Source organism: Notamacropus eugenii, chromosome 6, assembly GCF_028372415.1.
Source record: "Notamacropus eugenii isolate mMacEug1 chromosome 6, mMacEug1.pri_v2, whole genome shotgun sequence".
NCBI classification, from domain to species: domain Eukaryota; kingdom Metazoa; phylum Chordata; class Mammalia; order Diprotodontia; family Macropodidae; genus Notamacropus; species Notamacropus eugenii.
This window is the reverse complement of record NC_092877.1, coordinates 325928561-325945619: the sequence shown is the minus strand read 5'-3', so window position 1 is coordinate 325945619 and position 17059 is coordinate 325928561. Positions and strand designations below refer to the sequence as shown.

Below are 17059 nucleotides of genomic sequence, written 5' to 3'. Positions count from 1 at the left end.
TAGATGAAGTAGCTTTTAATAGTGTCCTCTTCATATTGTTTGCTTTTCTGGGATGTGGTGCTGGTGGCGTGTGTTGCTTCCAATTCATAGTCTGTGGCAGCATCTTCTCCAGTCGTATGGGTGGGCTGAGGGAATCTAATCTTGCTACAGATCTCAATTCTCTGATGCTACCTTCAGAAAGAAAAGGCAAAAAAAGAGAAAAGGGTCTTCTATTTCCTTTAAAAGAGAATTTCTTACAGTGCTGCAGAGATGAGAACTGGAATTCCCTACCACTTTGAAGCATTGGGAGATGTCTCATTTAGATCTCTAAACTTGCCTCAGAAGGGTCCATGATATGTGATGCCTGTCTTGGAAAGGTGTCTGCTCTGGTCCAGGCAGCTGCCGTAGAGGCTTCCAGAGCTGCCTCAGAGTTTGGAGAGCTCTTTGGAAAGCAGATTGATTTGGTCAGGCTTTAGGGGAGGTCCAGAAGATGGTCTGCAGAGACCTCAAGGGAATCCCTAGATAAATCTAGCTTTCCCCTCCCTCTTTCATTCCCTAGCTCTCTCAGTATTGACCAATACTCAGTAGTGAGTGATTCAAGTCCAGGGATGGGGAACCTGCATCCATAAGGACACATGTGGCCCTCTAATTTCATAGCACAAATCCCCTTAATAAAAAAAATTTGTTCTGTAAAACTTGGATTCAGTCAAAAGGCCACACCCAAGGACCTAGAAGGCCTCATGTAGCCTTGAGGCCTCAGGTTCCCCACTCCTGGACCTTAGATCAAAGTCCCAGTTGCTGCCCTTGTCTTCCCACATGTGAAAGTATAGGAAGTATTAGGAGTAGCTTCTAGCCAGCCACCATCAGAGATGTTTTAGCACACCAACAACCTGTGTCATCCATCAGCCATTGGATTGATGCCCTGTGAGCATCTGAATGTTTCCAGTACCATCCTTACCAACTCTTGAGGGATGAGTGAGATTGTTCGTCAGCATTCCTGTTAAATGATAGATTGCCAGGTGGCTGACCTTTTTATGCAGTGGAAATAAGGCATGAATTTTTAGCAAGGGTTGCTGCCGTCACACCTATCAACATGTTTAGTGTTGTATTTAAAGGTAAAGGTATCTGAAGCATGCAACATCAAAATTTCAGCTTAACATTTCCCACTACTATGATTCTGTGAGAGAGACAGTATAGAGGTATGGATTCCATGCTAGACCTGACCTCTGATACTGTGTGACCAGGGGCAAGTCTCTTTCAACTCTTATAAAGTCTATAAGTTATGGAAGGATTGCAGTCTTCATAGAAGTTCCTTGTGTCAATGAAATCTGACTGGTCCTTGGCATACCAAATAGCAAGACATGAAGTTGGTAGATAAGGGGTTTTTTATGATGACATCCCATACTCAATGCTTTAAAGCTGATGATAAAACATGTACTGCTTTGTATCCTTGGGGAAGGGTTAATTTGTGTCTCTTGTTTCACCTAATTTTGTAGAAAAATCAATTAGACAGCGGATAGTTTCCTATTCTGCATACGGATACGTATGACACTATCTGATCTTGATTTAAGAATAAATTGTATGATTTTTATTGCTGTCAATTGCTTTGGGATTCACTTAAGAAAATAATGCCACTGACCCCCTTCAGTTCAACAATTCACCGTTGACTGAGTACTTTCTGTGTTTCAGGCTCTGGACCACATACGGGGGATGCAAAAGCAACCAAATATGTCTGTCTTCAAGGAAATGTGCTCCTCGAAGTATTATGACATAATATTTGTAAAACACTTAGCGCGGTGTCTGGTATACAGTAGGTGCCGTGTAAATGCTTATTCCTTTTCCCTTTACTCCTTGAAATAATTTGTACACAAATGATAATAGTACAGAACAGCATATGCTTGTACTTTAAGTTGATTTTCCAATGGTGATCTCAGAGTAACTTTTGAGTTATGTATCACATTATCTTTCCATTATCTCTTGTTAGATTGGCTGGAATGAAAGACTTAATTAGTGGCTTTGGTAAATTATTTTTCCTCTGGAAAGCCAGTTGGCTGATAGAAGATTAAATGTATGACCCTTCCTTCATTAGTTCATGTTACAAACTACCAAGTTTTTGTTTTAAATTAATCATTTTGAACTAAATACTGTTTGAAACATACTTCGCAATTTCCTGTAGAAGATATTCAGCAGATTTGCGTAGAGGCAACTGCTGTTAGAGTCAGCTGCAAATACCTTATCTGCTGGGTGGATTGTCTACAGAGAACTGGGGTTCTCACCCTCCAGCTGCCCCCCTAATTGTTCAGTTGCGTGTCAGTGATAGAACCAAGCAGAAAGGAGGTATTAGACTGTGTATGGGTGGGAGGAGAGGATGAGACTAGTGAGGGGGAATGGGTTTACATGGTTTTTGCATGAAATTTATGTCTTTGACCATGTTCTAAAAGGGATTTTCACTTTCTGATCATATTCCAAATATAAGTGATTTTTGATGATCTTTTTTTATATTGTATTTCTTTCTTCAATCTTCATTTTTATGCATATTCCAGAATTCAGTACAAGTCAAATCCTGCCCAAATAGTTTTTGTGTACTGGTAGTTTATCGTATCTAATGTTTTCCAAAATAAGTAGGCTCATTAGACTGGAATTTGGAAATCATTTTGAGATCTCTTCTAAGATGTGATCGTTTGAAAGCACCTTTTGAATGCTGCTACGGAAATCCTCTCTTTTGGGTATTTATTCTTCATGACAAAGTTTTACTCTTCATTTTTATGCATGTATATGTGGCCACCCTTCCTCACACCAGCTGCTGTGTGTGAGCTAAGGGCATGCAAGCCGATCTTAATGTAGGCTTAAACAGAAGCCTCCTGTAAATCTATTATAAACTAAACAGATATGATGGTTGGATTGTTAGATCTTTAGGGTTACCCATCTCACTTCTTCCTCTTTTACTATGGAAGAGAGTCAGAGTAGTGATTCTGATTTTAATACTATTATTCAACCGTCATCTCCCTAGTACAAGCAGCATGCTTCAAGTTCAACTATTGATTTTTGACAGGGAAAAATACTGTATTAAAAAGTAGAATTATTCCAAGAATAAATGTTAGGAGGTAGAATTCATGATAAGTATTCCTCACATTAGTGAAGGGCTTTTGGTGTTGTTTCAGACAGTCTTGTTTTCTAAAGCTTGAAGTGACTGTGGGAGGTGTGTGTGTGTGTGTGTGTGTGTGTGTATGTGTGTGTGTGTGACTTCAGAGTTTAAATTTTTTTTGATTTGTTTTTTTAAAGAACAAAGTAATAGGAACTGTTATGTTGATGAGAAAAATAGTCTTAAATGGCAGAAGGGCTGGTTGATACCATAAAAGCCAAGAATGAGAGAAGACCACAAAGACTTTGATACAGTTTTTTGCTGTTGTTGGATTGAGCAGTTCTGATGAAGGATGTATGACCGTTAAAGCTTTCATTGTGCTATTTGGAAGAAATATGTCCTCCTTTGGGAAAAAAATCCATTCCAACTTGAGATTTGTGTGCTGGTAAGTTCATTCTTCTTTCTAGTGGCTTTCTGAGGGGGGACCGCCAAAATCTGAGATGTGGCATCCATGGCATTTTTTGTGGGTTTTGTTTGTTATATTTTTGGCACAAATTTGGGCAGTAGCCTTCTCAGAGAGACTTAATACAGTACTTTCAGGGTTTTGCATAATTTTAGGACTGCAGAAGCCACAAGATGGTATAAAAAGAAAACCCCAAAAATGTAGTAATTTGAATAAAAAGAAACTAAAAATAGATCAGTATGGGAAATGTTTGGAAAATGGTAAGTAGAAACTGACGAGGAACTCGGTAATACATTTCCCCCCAATTCTGCTTTTCTCGATATGTGAATTAGTGAATTCCTTTGAAACTTTCTCTCCTCTTTTTATCTTTTCATTCAGAAAATTACTTGCTTTGTTCTAAAAGCATTTGAAGGAAGATAATGATAACTGAATACAATTGCTCTCTGATTTTATCCTTTCCTTGGGAAGTTCATTCTTAGGGGACACTATTTTGTAAAATTAACATTTCATGGTTCTTTTGGCAGCAAACTATCTTGCTAATAGTGTGCTTTGGGTTGTAGAAGTGTTCTTTCTTTGCCTTTTTAGGGTTTATGTCTAGAATTCACTTTCGAAAGGAGACCAACTATTTCAGCACTTTTCCTGTAAAGTATGTAAAAGTTTTTGTAAACCCTAAGGTGCTTTTCATTTACTTAAATATTTTTGCACTATTCTTGTTGTTGTTTTTAGTGCTCTTAAAAATATGTTATCAGTGCCCTAAATAAATAATTTGTGGCATTTGGGAACCGCACTTTTGACCTTTTGTCCCTTGCATTGTATATTTCAGAGTAGAAATTTCTGGATGGCCAATGCTTGTATTTCATTGACAGTGTCATTTCATCTTTGCTAATTTCAGCTTTGCTTCAGGATGATGATAGGTCAGAATGCTGTATTCTAACAGGGGTGGGGTCAGTCAGTATTCATAGAGGAGAGGATTAAAATCACTTAATTGGATTCTCTAAAGTCAGATAAGAATCTAGACCTTTTTTTTTTCCTAGGGAAAAGAATGCAATGACAGTTGTTGCAATCCAATAGAAACTTTTGAAGGCTGTCATTTATATTTAAAAACTATTTCTCATTAAGTATGAACTGTATTGATAGTGTCGCCTCTGATTCATTGTTTGACTCTGGGCTACCCCCTTCTCTGAGTAGTAATGGTTCTTAGAGAAGCAGTGCTTCCCTTTAGGAATGAATTCCCTAGGCAGAGTGAAATTCAGAAAATCACAGTCAGAAGTGACCTCAGAGACCATATAACTAGTCCAACCCATACCTAAAGAAGAATTACTTCTACCTCAAACTCATCAAGTGGTCAGTCTTTGCAAAGGTCCTTAGTGAGCAGAAACTCAGCAACTTCCAAGGCATCCTGTTCCACGTTTGAACAGTACACTTTTGAGTGGTTTTAAGAGGTTTTCCTCCTGTCAAGCCTGAATTTGCTTTGTCGCAGCTCCCAAGTACTATGGTAAAGTCAAAGTATACCTGGTACATATTAGGTGCTTAATAAATGTTTGTTAGTTGATTGGTTGATTTGGAGTTAGAGCACCAGCGTTTGAGTTCAGGCTTTGCCTTTGGTGTTACTTGGGTTCTGAGCCATAGATTTCCTTGTCTGTAAAATGAGAGGGTTGGTCTAAGTAACCTTTGAGGTTCTCTCTAGGTCTAAAGGCTCGATCTTATCACCAACAACCTACTGTATTGATGTAGCCCATATTTATTTGCTTTTGATTAGGTACACACTGCCCATGTCATCCAGTAAGGTGTGATTTTGGTTTAAAATAATTGGAAAGAGAAAGTTCACAACAGAATAGAAAATACCATTGGCAGTGTGTAACAAAAATGCTGTAGTTTTTTCATGGTTCCTAAATAAGATAGTCATTTAATTTTGGCTAATCTTAGATATAGTTTACTCTTGATTAGTAGAGTATAAACATTGAGTCTTGTACGTTTGAGACTTCACCTTTCCCCCTGTAGAATAGAAATTCCTTTAGGGCAAGGACTGGTTTTCTTTCTTCCCTTCCTTCCTTCCTTCCTTCCTTCCTTCCTTCCTTCCTTCCTTCCTTCCTTCCTTCACTTCCTTTCTTTGTGGGTGGTTGCATGAGGTGGGGCTATGGCACACAATACAATTGGTGCTTAATAAATGCTCAATAATTAATTGGCTTGTTGACTTTACTTTGTATGCGGAGAGGCTTTTGCTCAGTTGAAGCTTGAAAATATGGCTATAATCTGGTTCCAGTATTGAATAAACTGCTGGGGGAAATTGAATTTGGAAAGTATTTAAGGATAGATATAAGGGGAACCAAGTGGACCACTTGTCAAATTTATCTGATAATGCATCTAGTTTGAAATGAATCACCAATATACCAATATATCCCTATTAAAATTGAAGTCTCTCAGACACATTCACATTATTTAACCAAATATAAATTTTTTTTGTTAGCTAGTATTTTGAATTATCCAAACCTGTCCCTGTCCATTAGCGTAAGTAACCAAGGGCTGACGGTATATTCTTATTCCTGCCAACACATTGACAACTTGTTGTCGAAACTTGGAAGTATCAGTTTTCATTGAAGCCATGTGGAAAACCCTTGTAACTGCTAGGTCTTGCTGAAGATGCACAGGTATGCCTGAGTTTTTACTGTATATTAGTTTTCAGCATCAGGTTGCACAGCAGTAGCTTGCAAAGATTTCCTCCCTCAGTATATACATCTTATGAAATTCTTGTACATGACAACACCTTGAATTTCTGAAGGTATTTCTGATGGCAAGTTACTTTCCAGCTTATAGCACATACCTGGAAGATAAGAAATACTTAATAATTGCTTGTTGACTTGACTTTTGAGAAATTATTGTGTAACATAGGTAGGTGGCATAGAGGATATAGGGCTAGACCCAGAATCAGGGAGACCTGAGATCAGATGTGACCTCAGATACTTACTGACCTGTAACCTCTCTGGGATAATAACAACAGATACTTCCCAGGGTTGTTATGAAGATTAAATGAAATAATATTTGGGAAATGCTTTGCAAACTTATCAAAATACTATATAAATTCTAGTTATTATTAATATTATCTTGTCCTTAACTGTCTTTCTTAATGGAAAGAAAAGTTTTTATGAATCTGTTGATGCTTATAATGACTAGGCCTGGAAAGGCTTGTCATTATTGGGGGGTAGGAAATAGTGCAGCAGAATGAATATATATCCACATGCAGGCTTCCCATATATATGCCAGAATCAGTCCCAGCTGTGCTTATACTCCTGTAGAAGTGTGTTGAAAGCTTGTATTTGACCTAAAGACATTCCAGATGGGCAGGGGTCCAAATGACAGGTTATATTTTTAGGGATCAAGGGAATTTTTTAAAAGTATGATCTTATGTATTTACAATCAGATACAAACTAGGGTGCTATCCTACTTGTAGATCATAGGATACTTTCCAAGTTACCATTTTGCAAATAGTTTATTGAAACATATTTTTCATGAGGAATAGGAAGAAATTTCCAAAGGCAAATCTAAAAGCAAAAAGAAAGTTTTCATTTATTTTTAAACGTTCTCATTTAATAAAACTGTGCTTATGGTTTTTGAGGGTTTTAATTTGATTTACAAATTTATTTAAGTAAAAAAAAAAAGTATCCAGTTTTCATCAAGCCTGAGCAGTGTTAATTGTATGTAGCATGGATCTTTTTGCTGCTCCTTTGCGTGATTATTAAACCAATCCAAGTCTGTGCAGATGTTCCAATATTTTTGTATTAGCCAAAGAATTTCGACATATTTTCTTGGTTTGGTGACACATGGCACTCCTCAAGTACTGACATTTTATAATGAATTCTGATATCCCATATTGTTCCCCAAGCCCGAGAAAAACACTATCACTAGTGGCAGTATTGGCCTTGATCCTTCCTGCATGCATGAATTTGGGGTATTTGTTTTCTGTAGTCTTTAATGGGTTTGGAAAGATGTATCTGCCTTGGCCTATAACCATTCTTCTCCACTCATGTGATACCCATTCAACTTCACTGCAGAAATAAATGTCAGTGCATACCAAAATATAGGAGGTGCTACAGGGTTTCCCAATTTGATTTGCTACAGCTGCTGTTCAGCAGTTATTGTTTCAGGACACTTACCAGCTGCCATGGTTAATAGTATGTATGTTTAAAGTCTTGTTGTGGCTGTAGGCTGAAGAACTTCAAGCTGATACATTTAACAAGTTTAAAAAAAAACCAGAATGTACTTCCAGAGCACAATAGGTTTGTACTAAACACAAAAAATTTTTTTTTTGTCTTTGGGCATTGTTTGCTTCAAAGAAAAGTGTGTTTACCAAAATCAAGTGTTTTTTTAAGCTTATGAGGTTTTATTTTTTGGGAATATGTTTCAAAAACCACATGGATGCTCAATATGAACCATTTATTGATGATGCTGATTCTTGGTTTGGCTTTTGAGTCATGTGTAATGTTTTTTTTCCCCTTATATTGTGCAAGTTTAGATACTGGAAGTATATTTTGTTTTCCTTGCCCTTCGGAGTCCCTCTCTGGGTCATCTTCTGGGTTCAAACAGAAGTGGAATTTATAATTTCAATAATCTCTCATTCCATAATCACTCACTAAAGTTACATGGAGTATGAATGTTGTCTCCAAAACTGCATTCAAGTTCCATGACTTGAATATAACCTCAAAATGGTGCCCATTAAAAATATCAGTTTTAGACTCCATTTTCTATTCCAGCCAGCGAATTATTAGAATGAATTTCTATTTATATCGCAATTTAGAGATGTTTTTCCCTTCCCACACCAATTCTATTCTCTAAAAGAAAATATATCCCTTTGTATTATTTTTCTTAATCTGTAGGGTTAGACAGTGTCTTGCACAGGAAGGTATTTTAAAGGGACATTATCAGTCACTATAACCCTTTGGAAGTAAAAGGAAGAGTTAGCACAATATTATATTTCAGTATGCATGTTTTTGTCTTTCCCAGTTGCCAAATCCAAGATTTTAATCCCCATAAGTTAATGCTCCAGATAAAGTAAAATATATATTTATCTAGACCAGGGTTTCTTGACCATTTTTATGTGTATCCTGGACCCCTTTGGCTATTGGGTGAAGCCTATGAATTCCTCAGAATAATGCTTTTAAATATGTAAAATAAAATACATGGCTTTACCAAAAAAGCCGAATGATATTGAAAGACAGTTTTCAAAATATTTTTTTAAAAAGTTCTTGAACTCCAGGTTAAGAACCTCTGGTCTAGCATTTGTTAAGCTCCTACTGTGTGCCAGGCATTGTTCTGGGTGTTGGGAATATGAAGACGATAACGAAGTCCATACCCTCATGGAACTTACATACTGCCTCTTTCCTCCTCTGCTCCCATTAACAAATATGACTTTTAAGAAGAATATTGTTCGTGTCTAGACAATTTCACTAGCTTTTCCATTCCAAAATATGCTTATTCTCATGTTAATATTAGTAGAAGACCAAGTAGAAGGAGCTAATTTATTAGTAAGGGTTCAAAAGAGTTAGTTCAAATGAAAATCCTGTTGAAAGAGGAATATCTGTGTTGAATAAGCTCTCAACACATTTTACATGACTCCTCACCCAAGATATGTGAATTATAGTAACTTGAATTCTGCAGTATTGAAGCCAAGCCCATGGCACTCTGAGATTGGCTGCATGTTAATGGACTTGTAATTGATTTGCATAATTTTATTGTTTCTAAAATAGTCCTTTAGGTTGCCTGACTCACTGATAAGTTGTTCTGTGTGGCTTTCATGATAGAATAACAAGAAAGTTGTGCTAAGATTTTAATATTTTAGTCCATTTAAAGAATAATTTCAGATTTAGCATTGTGATACATTCTTATCAGACCAACTTGGACCCAGAAGATAAAAATGGAGCTGCTACTTTTCCTTTTTTTTTTTTTTGGAAGGATTGACTTAAAATTTTCTCAGATGTGTAGGGATACTTAAATTTAGAGGTACCTTTGTAGCTTTAAGGTTACTTGCATTTAATTTTAGTTGTAAAGGATCCAGGAATCTCTTTCGTGGCATCATACCAAGCAAGCGCCCCAAGACACTGACTTGAAAGTATTCCAATATATAAGATCTTAACTCAGAAGTTTCAAAGTCTTGTTGGCAAGTTCTGGTACATCTGGTTGCCCATCTTTTAACATCCTACATCCAATCACTACCCTTTCTTAAATGTGTCCAGTACTCCAGATGTTGTCTGATCAAGGCAGAGTACAGTGGACCTATCACTTCTCTTAGTCCTAGACCCTTTGCCTCTCTTAGTGAAGCCTAACGTGGCATTAGCTTTTTTGCTGACTTATCATACTGATGATATATCCACAGTTAACTACCACAGATTGGAAAAACTGTTTTATTTCAGATACCAATGCCAACTTCAGTTGGTCAAGAGGGGGAGTTGCTTTGGGCACCAACCTTTTATTGAATTAAATTGGAAGACAAGATAAAATAGACAGTGGAATCATCAGTTATCTTAGCTGGAAAGAATCTAAGGAAAGAATGCCATGCTGATCAGAAAGGAGTGGAGCAACGAACCATTCATGGGAACAGAGTTTTCAGAATAGTGTGTAAGGGCAGTTAAAGTTAGAAGAATTTCAACAGAACATGTACCTCCTAATACAGACTTTAGTGAGAGGTTTTGGGGATCATAAAAGTGTGTTATATGTTGCAGTTAAGAGTAGGCCACTTGCTTAAAAACACCTTTCCCCATGTCTGACAACCTTTCTCTAGACTGTTTAGCTAGGTGACTAATAACTCAGTTCCTTGTATTCTTAAAAAATGCTCACTGAACAAATTAACTTCTTGAGTCTAGGTCATTATTGCGAATATAATTTAGTACATTAAAATGTGTATGGGTGGTTATCCAACGCTAAATTCTTTTTGAGTTCTGTCATTTTTTGTAGTGTTTATGTCTTCCTCACGGTATGCCAGCTCTTACTTTTCGTTCCTGTTATTTTGTCTACCTCTCATAGCTCCATTTTCCTTAGCATGGAGTAGGTGCTTAATAGTGCTTGTTGACTAATTGACTGGTTGACTTCAATTTTGTTATTTTTTTGCCTTTTGTGGGTTAGGAAAGCAGATCGCCAAGGTTATCAGAATTACATACAGAGTAATGATAAACTTTGAATGAGAATCCAAAGGATTTTCCCTTGAGTAAAGTGCATGAGTGTTATGGCATTTGTCCTGACTACCTCGAAGCTATTTTTGCTTCCTTCTGGTTTTAAATTAATATGAAGTGATTCCCAGAAAAGTGAGGTGTTGCTTCTGTTGGGTTTGGTGGAAAAGAAGGTGATGTCCAGTTTGTTGGAGACTCTTTGTGAACCAAACACTATACTAGAAATAAAGAGGTAAAGAAACCTCAGCCTGACTAGAGTTTACATCCTAAATCAGAAAGTGAATAATTAGGCTCAAAAAGAGTTAATACATATCAATGTAGCAAAAAATGCAAAATAAAACACCGAAAATACAGAAGTAAGCTGGAGATTGAAAAGAAAAAAATAATTGTAGTGGGATGTCATTTATCATAGAAATTTTCCAGAGGGAAGTCAGTTTTGAGATTGGATTGGCAAAAACCAAATGGAAAGATGCCTTCCTTCCTTTTTAAATAACATAACTTTTCATATTGAATAGACTTTTGGTTTTTTAAATATAAAACAAGCATTCCAGCAAGATTAAAAGACAGAGGATCATATGAAACTGTAATTTTCCTTACTCTAAGATGTTTAAATTTGTTTTAGACTCTACATTGGTTCCAGAAATCCATGTCTAATATAAATATATTTGTATTTATTATATTTGGGTTTAGTGCTCTATTATATGAGGGTTTGGTGTTCTCATTCATCAAAACAAGAACCGAAGATAGCTCTGGTCAAAGGTATTTTCAATTGGGGGTCAGGAAACAACAACCTCTTCAGGATTAAAATTAGTGGGGCCGTGCTATCCAAGTTAAGTAACAGTTAAGAAAAGGAGAAAAGAGACATGCCCAGGAGACAGCATTGTCCCCAATTACATAGATTTCACTCTAGTCTAGAGTGACTTGGAAAAGGAATATGACTTCATTTTGTTTGTGTTTTGGCTAAGCTAATTTTGCCCAGATTACGTATCATCTCAAATATATAAGAAAGCACATTTTTTTCAAGATAGACTTTTGTTCCCCCATAAGTTTAGAATTGTTAAATATTTTTGTAGGTGATGATAATTAACATTTTAAATTATAGAGCCATCCTTGTGAGCATTTTCAGATTAGTTACTACCAACTGGGGCAATATGCATAAGCTGAACTGTTTATATGTAAACTGTATAATATTTTAAAGCTCACGTCATTGTTTTATCCTTCTCCAAGCACAGAATGTTTTGATCTACATAGGGAATATTTTTTTAAGAGTAGATGCCTAGGAAATGTAAACAACTGGTAGGGGAAATGCAGCTGTTTATGATTTGCTTTTTAATCTTCTGTACTTTTGTGGCCTCTGATGTTAAAGGGCTTTTGTTTACCTATTATAGTGTATGGCTTATGATTTTATAAGTATACTTCTTATGGTTTTGTTTTGGCTTTCTATGTAAAGGGAGGGGAGGCCAAAGGGAAAGTCACATGTTATAAATATCCCCACATTTACCAGAACTTGGATTTGAAGCAACAAGCCAGTATAAGCTGTCATCTAGAGTGGAAAAGGTTTTGTATTTTATAAGGTCAATAAATGGCAGCCTTCATACTTTACTTTTAGGCCATATTTGTGTTTTTATGTCAGAATCTGTTCGTTACAGTCAGTTACTTTTGTCCTCTGCTGGTAATATTCTTTAAATTAGAACTTTTATATTTAGTTATTATACAGGAAGATGCTTTAATCACTTATTGCGCTGCCTTTATGTTTTTGATGGCAATCTGTCCTATAAATGTTATTAGTGGTGAAGGTTCAGTTCAATCCAGATGCTTGTTAGGTGTAAGGCTCCATGGGCATTCTGAGATTAAAAACTAAACAGTCCTTAGCCTCCAGGAGTTTTTATTTTACTGAGGGAGATAGAACTATTCCAAAGGAAATAAATGCAAAATATATGTAAAGTGATTTCCCAAGAGTGCTAACCCAGGGAGGAGGTAGGGAACTGCATTAGAGGAAACTGGGGCAGAGGTGAGGGGACTTTTGCAATGCTCTGCATGATTGTGATGATCTTAATATATCTTAATAATTGTAGGAATAGAGAGAAAGGGTGAGATGTGAGCCACCTTGTAAAAGTGGAATGAACATAATTTGTTGTTTGAAGAAACATGCGATGAAGGCCAAAAAAGATTGGAGAACATCAAGATTTCAGAAGCTGGATAAGTATTTGATAAGTGATAATGGCATAGCAGAAATAGTAAAGTCAAAGAGAAAAATTGATTTAGAAAAAGCTTCTAAGATTGGTTTTAGATCTTTAGGGTTTCAGATGTCATTGGGGCTTGTAGGTAAAGATTTCCTGATGGAAGCTGGAGATGTGAGTGTTTGGAGTTTAAGCCCCCGGGTGATTCTTGAAGATTTTAAGTTGCTGAGCAGCTACCAGTCTGCATGGGTAGTAGGAGTTTCCTCATCTGAGAATTCCCAGTATTAGTGAAATCACAGGGCTGGTCAAAACAAAAGCCTTTTTACAGTGATGCTCAATGGTCATGAATCTTAGAATATCATTTTCTGAGGAATCAACTTTTCTGATCATTAAAAGGATGATGAAAAGATAAATGATGAGTTAATTGGATGCCACAAATTAAGAATGGTAAATAGTTCAAATGAAATGGCATAAGACATGTCAGGGAACTGTATGACCAGAAGATGAAGCAGTTGATTTGTGTAATAAAAGTGAGGTGCAATTCATTCACAGGGGTAGCGAGGTGGCTCAGTGGATAGAGTGCCAGGCCTGCAGTCAGGAAAAACTGAGCTAAAATCCAGCCTCAGACACTTACCTAATTGAGGGAGCCTGGGCTTAACCCTGATTGCCTCAGTTTCCTCATCTGGAGAAGAAAATGGCAAACTACTCCAGTGTCTTTACCACGACAATCCCAGACAGGGTCACAAAGAGTTGGACACAATTGCAAAACACGATTCATTCATGGAGCCGTGGACTATAGGTTTCATGAGGCAGAGACTTTTATGGTTGTCTTTGTGTTTTCAGTGCCTTGTGTGGTGCCTTGAGTGTAAAAGGAGCTTAATATAAGTTTGTTGAACTATTGTGGGAGTTCAGTTACATTTGGGCAACCTGAGTATTGTATTGATTCCCATGTAATGTCAAGACTTCCCAGAGAAGACCTCAACACTTTGGACAAGGTCTATGTGGGACTGATGTGAGGACATGGACAAGACCAATTTTTAGGCCGTATTTGTGAAGAGATCACAGATAATATTGAAGTACTGTAAATACAAATGGCAAGAACTAAATACATTAATAATGTGGGGTCTCCCATTTTTAATGTTCTAGTATTCATCTTACCATGATTTGAGAACTTTTATTTTTGTCTTACATTTCTTGTTATGAGTGGTTAGGTTAGGAAATCAAATGGTTAAATCTAAAAATTCAAGGTTAGGTAATTTTTGTATTTATGTACATTCTTTATGAATCAATTAAGAAGGTCTAAAGTGGACAAATTAATTTTGTCCAATTGCAAAACTGAAGTGAGGAACAATTTCTCTATTCTGTGCTAGTTACTTTGAGCCCTTCTTTATTTTTTTAAAGCCTCATCTTGAACTCGTCTATTTTATTATTAAGTGCTGTAATAACTTGTTATTTGTGTATAAAAGCAGAATATTTAAAGCTCATTCATGGTTAGGGTGCTTTAAAATATCTTTTTAGTTAAGGATAACTCATTCCAATTAAATAGTCATATATTAAATTTTAATTCAAAGACAAATTGTAAAAAAGCCTTTCTAATGGCAAATCACTTTCTGAATAATAAAATGGTATTTCTCAGTTAGTCATGCAGAGTTATCAACTGATTTTTAGTGTTGTTTTGTATCAATTTTGCCTCTTTGAGGTGTTTGTCTCTGTATCCTGTCTAACCCTGGGCAAAATTGCGAAAGGGGCACTTTGCTTAATGAGCTCCTCCATTTTCCTTTCAGTGACTTCTTCACCACCTTTATTTTTTTTTTTGCTCCTCATTTCCACTATAGCAACCACCTTATTCCTGCATGCTAATGACTGCTAAAGGTGAGCCCTATGTAGCATCCCATGTACATCTACCCTCCCTGGGTAGCATCCTATATTTCAGACCCTACTCATTATCTTCTTCCATTAGGAACATTCCATTGTCCTATTCCAAAAGGGAAATGGCAGGTTGCTAGCTTCTTTGCTACTTAATCTGATAAATTAATTTGTGGTTAAGATATTAATGGCTGATATCTGGCTTAATTATGAAGAAACATTTGTTAAGCAGAATATATGGTGTTTGACTTCCAGATAACAGATTTCGACTTTGGACAGGTGCCTTTTATGCCTTGACTCAAAGAAGTGACTAACTTGGCATTCCAGTCTAGGAGGTTTTTTTGGGAGTAGGTGAGATTTTTGGGCATACAGCAGTTTCCATTGTGTAGGCAGTCACCAAACATGCTTGCATGTAGTACTAGCCTAGTCTCTAAAGGCATATGTTCTTCATTTGCTTCATATATGTACATAAAGAATCTCAGCTTTGGAATAGATAGCAGAAGCCCTGTAATCTAACACATACCTTACTCAATAAAAGTCATCCAATCATTGCTTTCAGGATCACTAGTGGTAGTAGTGGGGATAAGAGAGGGGAACCCTACCTCTCTCTCAATGCTAATTATACTTTTGGATAGCCTTAATTATTAGAAAGTTGTTTTTTTTTTTTAACATCAACCTAAATCTGATTTTTAAAAATAGTTCCTACCCATTGTTATTAGTTCTTCCCTTTGAGATCAGGGATGACAAAGGTGATCCCTTTTTCATATGACAACCTGTAAGGTTCTTGTAGGCAGCACCCATGACCCCCATAAGTCTTCTCTTCTATAGCCTAATTAATAGGCTACCCCTAGTTTCTTTAGCTGATTTTCTTGTTATGTGACTTCTGGGCCCTTCCCTATTTTGATTTTCCTCCGGTGAATACTCTCCAGTGTCCCATTTGTGTCCTACTTAAAATGTAGCATCTAGAACCAAACATTATACTCCAAACTTGGTCTGATCATGACAAAGTACAGGAGGCCTCTCACCTCCCTCTCTAGTCCTGGATGCCATTCTCTCTAAATTCAACCTAAAATTGCAATAGCTTTTTATTGGCTCCGTGTCACACTGTTGACCTACACATTGAGCTTTCAGTGAACTAAAATCTCTATATTTTTCCGGACAAAAATGTTCTCTAGCCACATCTTCCCCATCTTGTAGGTTTGAAGTTGATTTTCTGAACTCAAATGTAAGATTTTGCATTCATCCCTATTTAATTCAGTTTTGGCATAGTATTCTGGTCTTCTGATGTATTTTAGGATCTTGAATGTGATTCAGTATATTAGCTCTCCCTCAGTTTTGAATCATCTGAGATTTGATAAACACTTATAAGAGTTCATAGATAGGCTCAAGAGATAGAAAGATCCTTGAAGAGCTGATGTCTTCATTATACAGATGAGGAAATGAGACTTTGTAAAGAGGGAAGAGACATACCCAAGACTATATAGCCTGTAGAACTGAGAGACTTGAATTCAGGTCGTCTCAATCTGAATTCTGTATGTTTTCTGTTGTCCCACATTTCCTCTTTTATTTGTGTGTCTGTCTAATTCTCTGATTCAAAACAAAACAAAACACAAGAACATTAAATGGTGTAGACCAAGCACAGACCTCTGGTACATTCCACTTGAAACTTTTCAAGCTGACATCAAACAATTAGCACTCTTCCAACTATTTAGCACTTTCTCAGTCCGCCCACCTGAATATGACTGTTTAACCTAATCTCTTTATCTTGTCTACAAAAAGTGCATGAGATAGCTTATTTAATGCTTTGCTAAAATCTAAATTCCCCAAATCTGCTAGCCTAGGGATTTTGTCAAAAATGGGAATAAAGTTAGTCTGACAAGCTCTATTCTTGATGAAGCCATGCTCTCTCTTTAATGATATGTTCTAAAATATTTCAGGAATTAAAGTTACCCTTGCTATCCTATAGCTTTGTAGACAAAAAAAAAATGGATGACCATTTTCCCTAAACTGTGGTGCCTTGATCTTTTACAGCTTAATGACATTGTCAAAAATCCCATCTACAGGTTCTTTCGAAATCCATTTTGCCAGTTATATGTTTAATGCCAGACAAGTCACTTCGTCTTGCTGGTCTTTAGTTATTTGAAAATTTGGGACTAATACTATTTTTACAATGGACTGCAGTGGGCTGCTATGAGAAAAGGGCTTGGTAAGCCTGAAAGAGCTATAGAGACGCAAGTTGTTGCTCTGAGATATGGTTTATCTTTTCTATTGAGGTCATCAAGGAAAGCCAGGTGCTGTCTTTGGAATATTGATATTTAGTTAGCCGTTTTTG

General features: G+C 36.6%; 1 protein-coding gene across 2 annotated transcripts in view; it reads left to right on the top strand.

Moving 5' to 3' along the window:
• The window catches only part of IRS1 (insulin receptor substrate 1), an 84274-nt gene that overhangs the window by 32525 nt on the left and 34690 nt on the right, over nucleotides 1-17059 (top strand). Inside the window, exon 2 of one of the 2 annotated variants that reach the window (XR_011968992.1) lies at nucleotides 1669-3506. The exons of the other annotated variant lie outside the window; for it this stretch is intronic. The gene's annotated coding sequence lies outside the window, so the exon portion shown is untranslated. The remainder of the gene's footprint in view (nucleotides 1-1668; nucleotides 3507-17059) is intronic. 2 annotated transcript variants of the gene reach the window in all.